Genomic DNA, 6,788 nt, shown 5'->3' on the forward strand with positions numbered 1-6,788 from the left:
TCTAGCAAGTTTTCGACTTTTGAAGCTCATGTTTTTTGGCAGAAATTTACTCCTTTTTTTATGACCCTACGACGCCGTCGTAGAAATTTTATATTTTAAAGCAAAATGCATAAAAATCTTGAAATTATTCAACAATCGGCCTTTGAAATGACGCTGCTGTAAACAGTTATTTTAGTTAAAAAAGTCAAAATTTGGAGACACAGTCAAAATTCTGAATTTTTTTCAGAATTCTCACTTTTTGTCTCCAAATTCTGACAATTTTTTACTAACAATTACAACTTGAATCTCCAAATTCTGAGAAAAATGTCAGAATTATGAATTATTTTGTGTCACACTTTGGACTTTCAGTCTCCAAATTCTGACTTTTGTTTTTTACTGACAATTGCGACTTCTGAAATTCGGAAAAATTTCTCCAATTTCTGAAAAAAAGATCTCTGAAAAAAAGTCTGATTTTTTTTAAAGTCCAAATTTGGAGACAAAAGGTCAAAATTCAGATTTTTTTCATAATTTTGACTTTAATCTCAGAATTCAGATTGTTTTTTTCTCTGAAATTTGAAAAAAAGTCATAATTCTTAATTTTTTTTGGCCCTAATCCTCTCCTGTACTTTCCTGAACGTTTTCTAAGTGTTAGTTCTGTCTCACATCGTACAGGTTATCAATCTGGCGTCTCCTTTAAAAGTCTCTCCATTCCTGTCATTCCTATGATTAGCGACGGAGCGTATGGGGTCTTAAGATGGAGGAACACTCCGCTCCTCTGGTTGCTTTGTTGTTTCTCACGCTGCGACCGCAGGAGCTGACGCTGCGGGCATGAAGTGAGCCCAAACACAGGATTCCTCCTCGTTTCTATCTTTTCTTTTCATTGAGTTGAGCAGCGCCTCCTCCACATTCCTCAGGCTGTCTGGACTGAGGAGGAGACATTCCTCAGACCTTTGTTGGGCTCACCAGGCCCCCTTACCCAGAACTGAAGAGGTAGTAAAGGTAATGAAAATATATTTTGCATTGTTTCCTTTTGTTCGTTTGGCTAAATGCTGATGTGGAGATCATATAATTAGGCCCCAATTTACAATTTACATTCATCTGGTGTAAAAGTGGCACATTGTGGGGTTTTCTAGAAGCTCGCTATCCACTAAATTTACATAAATCTTCAAAACAAAATTAATAAAATCAGTTAACAAGAAATTTGATTAAATATAATGGATAGTATGAGTATTTAAGATACTCAGAATCATGTTTAGTCTTTCAATTAACCAATAGTTCTCTGGTGTTTATTTAAATTTAGCTTGCCCAATTTTAGCTCTGGTTATGTTTGTTCACCAAGCCTAGCTTATCTTATTTTAGCTCAGTTTTGTGTACCTTAGCATAGCTTAGCAGCTGCTGTCTATCTTAGTTTAATGAAGTTCATCCCAGCTATGCTAGCCTTTGTTAAGGCTATGCTAGCCTTAGTTAGCTAGCATAGCTAGCTAACTAAGGCCTCTGTTTATGCTAGCCTAAACAGAGGCTTTAGTTTACCTTGTTAAAACCTGAAGCCTTTCTTATTCTAATGAAGTTCAGCTTAGCTAACTTTTATGCTAGTCTCTGCTAATTAGTTTATATTAATTCTGACTTATTTCATCCTTGCTAATTTTAGCTTAGCTTATAGCTTTACCTACCTTAGCTTAATATAGAACCATCTTAGTTTAATTTTATTTTGACATAAAGCAACCAAACAATAAATCTATCAATCTGTGAAGATGCCAGAATCACCCAAAGATAAAATCTTCTTGCGCAACCTCAAACAAATGTCATTAATTTTCAGTATGAGCTAATATAAAACATTAATCTGTTTTAGTGTTAGAAGGATGTTTTCCCTGATCAACAATATAAAATCCTCTCCTCACATCCATTTTTTGTGGTTTTCTTTCATCATTTGCTTTATAAATCTCCTCTTTCTCTCTCTTCTACCCTGGATCTTGATATTTATTCATCTCGCTCATTGAAAACCATTTTTCCAGTTGTAACTCATCTCTCCAACAGATTTCAGATGAAAGTGTAAAAACCTCTTGCCTTCTCGTTCTCTCTAATCACAGCTTTCTCTGGAAGGAGATGAGGATCATGTGAATGAGCGCAAGTTTTTCTTCAGGGGCAGAAAGATGAATCAGATGCTCCTGCTAAGGATAAAAGGCAGAGTGTAATTTATTCATTCAGCGGCTAGCAGCCACTGGGATCAGCTAGCTAAGGTGTGAAATAAAGCTGAAATCTGCCGAGTTATTTGGTGGGAACTGACTGATGGGTTTACGGCTTCACCTTCGGGGAGGATTTTATACAACAAAGTGAGAAACTGGTTGTACAAGAGAGTAAACTTTTCATCTGACCACCACTCCCTTCCTTTACAGTTCGCCTTCAGGGAAGGATTTATCACATGATGCTCGTACCTGCAAGATGTGTGTTTGCAGTTAGTTCAAACACACAGATCTCTGCTGTCAAAAGTTCAGCAGAGATCCTGAGAGAATCCACTTAGTTGGCCGTATAATTGCACAAATTGGATTTCAGAAATCCAACCTGTGCAATTGGATGTGATTTGGTGTGTTGCTTAGTGGAAACGCACCAATTCAAAAAAATAAAGTCACAGTTTTTAATATAAAATTTTTTCGCACTAGCTACAAAGAGATTGTTTTTTGTCTTAGTGCATTTCGCGTCACAGAAATCACGTGATCAACAACCAGATGTTACTACTGGCGGACACAACGAAGAAGATGACAGGAAGTGGCTGGACGATGATGGTGCGGCATGTTTTTAATGATTTATCGTGTGAACAAATTTATTCACATTTGATTCAAATTGTCTTTCGTATTTAACAGAAACAACTCAATTGTGAAATTGTGGTTTTTTTTTACATTAGCAGAATACTGACAAAGTTTTGCACACATCTGTAATGGACACACAGATAAAGACGACAGAAACAATGGAAGAACATGTGGAGTGAGATGGCATCACTTTTTTTCTGTCTATGACTTTGAAAAGCAGAAGTGGAGCCTCATGCTCAACCAACAAGAATCCAGCAAGTGTTTTCAGTCAACAACAAAACACTTGTCTTTTCTAGCAGCCACTATACAGTCCGTACAGCGGTAAAACCAGCTGATTAAAATGTGCTGAAGGTCAGCTTGGGTTGCTAAGTAACGGCGCAGTGTCTGTTGAATTTGAGATTTTTTAAACAGCTTACAGTTTATTTGTAGAACTTTTTGCCCTAAAAACAGCTCAGTGTTTTTTTTAAGTGCTTGGATTGTTTTCAGAAGCAGCTGAGACCCAAATGGAAGAATGAAAACGTACAAAATGTGAATGTTGCATAACGGATCCCCTTTAACTATAAAGGAAAAACTAGTACACAATAATTCAGGTACAAAAGAGTTGGTTTACAGGTAAGATAGAACCAAATGGCAGAAGCTGTCTTTAGTTTGTAACCGCAGTATTTAGAAAAGAGAATAGAACCTTTATAATAAACAACAGAGTGCTGTTGGTTGATTTAAGATCCGTTCTTTAGTCTCTCCACATGCCTGCAGGGCTCAGTGTTGGAAATTTAAATTTCATCAAGCCATTTTCCAAACAACGGAAACTTCATCACAGATGACTGATCTCTCCTTTATATTCATGTTCAGCTCAAACCGCCAGAATCAAAACGTCTTCCTCTGGGATTTTCTGCTGTAACCTCCAGCCATGACGCTCCTCAGCATCTCCTCCGCACCGTTTGAACTGCTCATGTTATTTTAAAGCACTGACAGAGGTAAAAACACTTCGTTATGCCGGCCTTCTGAGCTCCATGTTCAGACACTCCGGCTCCTATAGCTGCTCAATCTGCTCCTGTTGTACTTTGAAGCAGATTTTCCAAAGTTTGTACTATAAAAAAGGAATTTCTGAACGCTGTGGGTTTTTTCCCCTAAACAAATGTACAATTGTGTAATCGGCATCATATGATTCAAAGTAATTATAGTGGTTACCCTCATGCTTAAAACCACAGAGGGGTTTAATGGAGCTGATTGCTACATTCCTTGTCAGAAAGAAGAACAATGTCCAAATGTTTGTTGCTTTCCAAACATATTCCCACATTCAAATTTACGTAAAAAAAGATTTCAACAAGAATCAGATTTAGAATCAGAATCAACTTTACGGGCCACAACAGATGTGACTCTGTTTGACCAGGCTAACTTTTATTAGCATTAGAAATTAGTACAAAGAGAAACATATGTTTGCATTTTATTAACTTTAACATAAAAGCAGCATATTTGTTAGAATATGTTCTCATCTGTGTGTATGACTTGTTTAATAAAACACAAACCATCAGCAGGTTTTCACAAATAGTTCCTGCTGCTGCGTGGCGGCCATGTTGGATATTTATTTGTTTTTGGGGGGGTTTAGTTTCCACAATATTTGCATAAATATTCAAAACACAATTCAGAAAAAATAGTTCAGAAGAAATCTGATTAATAAGATATCAAATTTAAGAAATTTAATGAACAGTAGGAGAATCTAAGATACTCAGAATTAACCAATAGCAACGACTTATTGCGTAATTTATGGTTGCCTAGCAACAACCTGTTGAGTAACTTATAGTTGCTTAGCAACTGGCGCAGTTTCACCGCTGTCCCTCATAACTGCTTAAAAATTAAAAACTGAGAAAATTGTGGATGAAACAGGAAAGTTCACGCCACCAGTTTGGTAACATTTCAGATACTTAAAACAAAAAAACCCTAATCAATATAATTGCCAATATCGACTGATACGGAACACACATCTTGGCGTGTTTTCAGCCGTATTGTCCAGTTCTTCAGTTTAAATATTTCTACACTGAATAAGGAACAAATATTTATATTCTTTTGACTGCCCTTCATTGTAAATGAGTTTATTTTATTTGTATGTTCAAACCAACCTCATCAGATTATTATTTTTTTTTAACTTATTGAATTTCCATCTTATCTTGCGATCTGTTTTTGTTCTGCCGGAGTGAACGTTTACGTTTGACCACAAAACCAGGCTCAAACAGCGTCTGGTTCTTTTGTGGCCTTATCAACAATCATAAACGGCCGCCACAATCAGCGGTGAAAATGCCGATGCCGGCTGCCATGTTTGGACATTAAAATAACTTTAAAAACAGGAACCACTGGGTTTGTGTTGACGGATAATATCTTTAAAACTTCCAACAATCCCAGGCCCCGATTTCTCAGTTTTGGTGACACTCCTCCCCCATTCTCTTTCTCTCTTTCTATACTTTCTCCTCCACAGCAGCTTATCCATGCAAACAAGGCTGAATAATGCACACAGAAGGGGATCACAGACCCTCGCTCCCCCCTTTCACCTCCCACTCAACCCCCTGGATCTCTTCATCCAAAGACCCGAAACCGATCCGGCACGACGCAGAGCTGCAGGGATCACAAAGGCAACCAGGCGAAGAAGAGGAGGAGCGGTGCTGGATAATTACAGATGAAGATAACAACCACTGAGATGCAGATTAGCTTGGAGGGAGGAAACAAAGACATTGAGGGATATGATATAAATATATTTGTAGGGTCCGCATTTACCGCATCGTTTATCATTTATCGAGATAAATTTCTCATTATGATAATAATTCTGATTGCCACAATAAATTCCAATTAATGATGTTTCAAACCCCCATAAACTGTACAAATTGTTAATTTTACAGTTTTTTCTGTTTGTTCACTTAAAAGTATCAATAAATACTAATAAATTTAGCAATGTGATTAAATGCAGTTACAAGATGCAGTTTAATTATATAAATCACATTCCTTTAAGTGGCTGGTGTCCTAAAGAAGCATATTACAAATGGGAATGTTTTTCTAGAGCAGTATTTGTGTTTGTGGGACTATAATTGCTGTGACACACAGTCACACAATTACAGTTACCTAAAATAATAAGTAATAAATAGTTCTTTAGTTCTCACATTATTACCACAAAATATAGTGGTAAAACTTTAAATCCATTTTGCCCATTTATTTGGATATTTTAATACAAACATTTACAGAGAATCATATTTATATAATTATAGACAGTAACTAATGTTTTATTAGTTCTGATAGTTTTCCCTAAACTTGTGATACATTAACAGTTTTTTTATTTACTTGAAAATGCTAAGCTAAATTTATACGTCCTTTACTTAAAAACACACAAAAAAAAGATTTTTGTTTTGACATAAAAGAAGAAAATGCACGGTTCAGTTTTAGAGGTTTCTCTGTTGTCAATCTCTGTGTTTATCCTTGGTAATCTCATGTAATCTCTCTAAAAGATTAGCAAAGAGAAACCAGAAGGAAATAAAGAGTTAAATTAACTGTTAAAGCTTGCAGACCCCCATGAGAGAACAAGAAGAAGATGACTAAGATGAGAAAGGAAGGGTGGAAACAACAGAAGGGTAAAAAAAAGAGAAAGAAAAGTAAAATAAACGAGAAGCTTTTTGAGAAGAAGACTTTCACAGTTTACAGGAAAGTGTTAGACACTCAAACCAGTCGTATGTTACTTCATCCAAATACTTTGGATGAAGTAACATAAAATTAATTGCAAACTGTGCCAAGACAAACTTTGTAAGTTAGAGTTTTAAAGAAAACACTTTCTTTTAAAAGAGCACTGAAATCTTAGTTTTATTCAATTCTATTTTCTTAAATCAAGGTTTATATGTGTAGTTTGTTTAATGACAAATTTTGCAATATTTTAATATCATAAAATGTCATTTTAACATCAAACCAGTTTGATGGCAGGTAGATTAGTGACACTAAACTAAAGGGGATCCTAATAAATAAACAAATAAA

At 35.8% G+C, this 6,788-nt stretch overlaps 1 long non-coding RNA gene across 1 annotated transcript; it reads left to right on the forward strand.

The window, feature by feature from the left end:
• Positions 1 to 694: 694 nt before the first annotated feature.
• Positions 695 to 5,745, forward strand: LOC116723550 (uncharacterized). The gene is made up of 3 exons (XR_004340005.1): positions 695 to 978; positions 3,633 to 3,757; positions 5,254 to 5,745. It is a non-coding gene; the product is annotated as an uncharacterized LOC116723550 (long non-coding RNA).
• Positions 5,746 to 6,788: the final 1,043 nt, after the last annotated feature.

Source organism: Xiphophorus hellerii, chromosome 7 (genome assembly GCF_003331165.1).
Source record: "Xiphophorus hellerii strain 12219 chromosome 7, Xiphophorus_hellerii-4.1, whole genome shotgun sequence".
In the NCBI taxonomy this organism is placed as follows: Eukaryota; Metazoa; Chordata; class Actinopteri; order Cyprinodontiformes; family Poeciliidae; genus Xiphophorus; species Xiphophorus hellerii.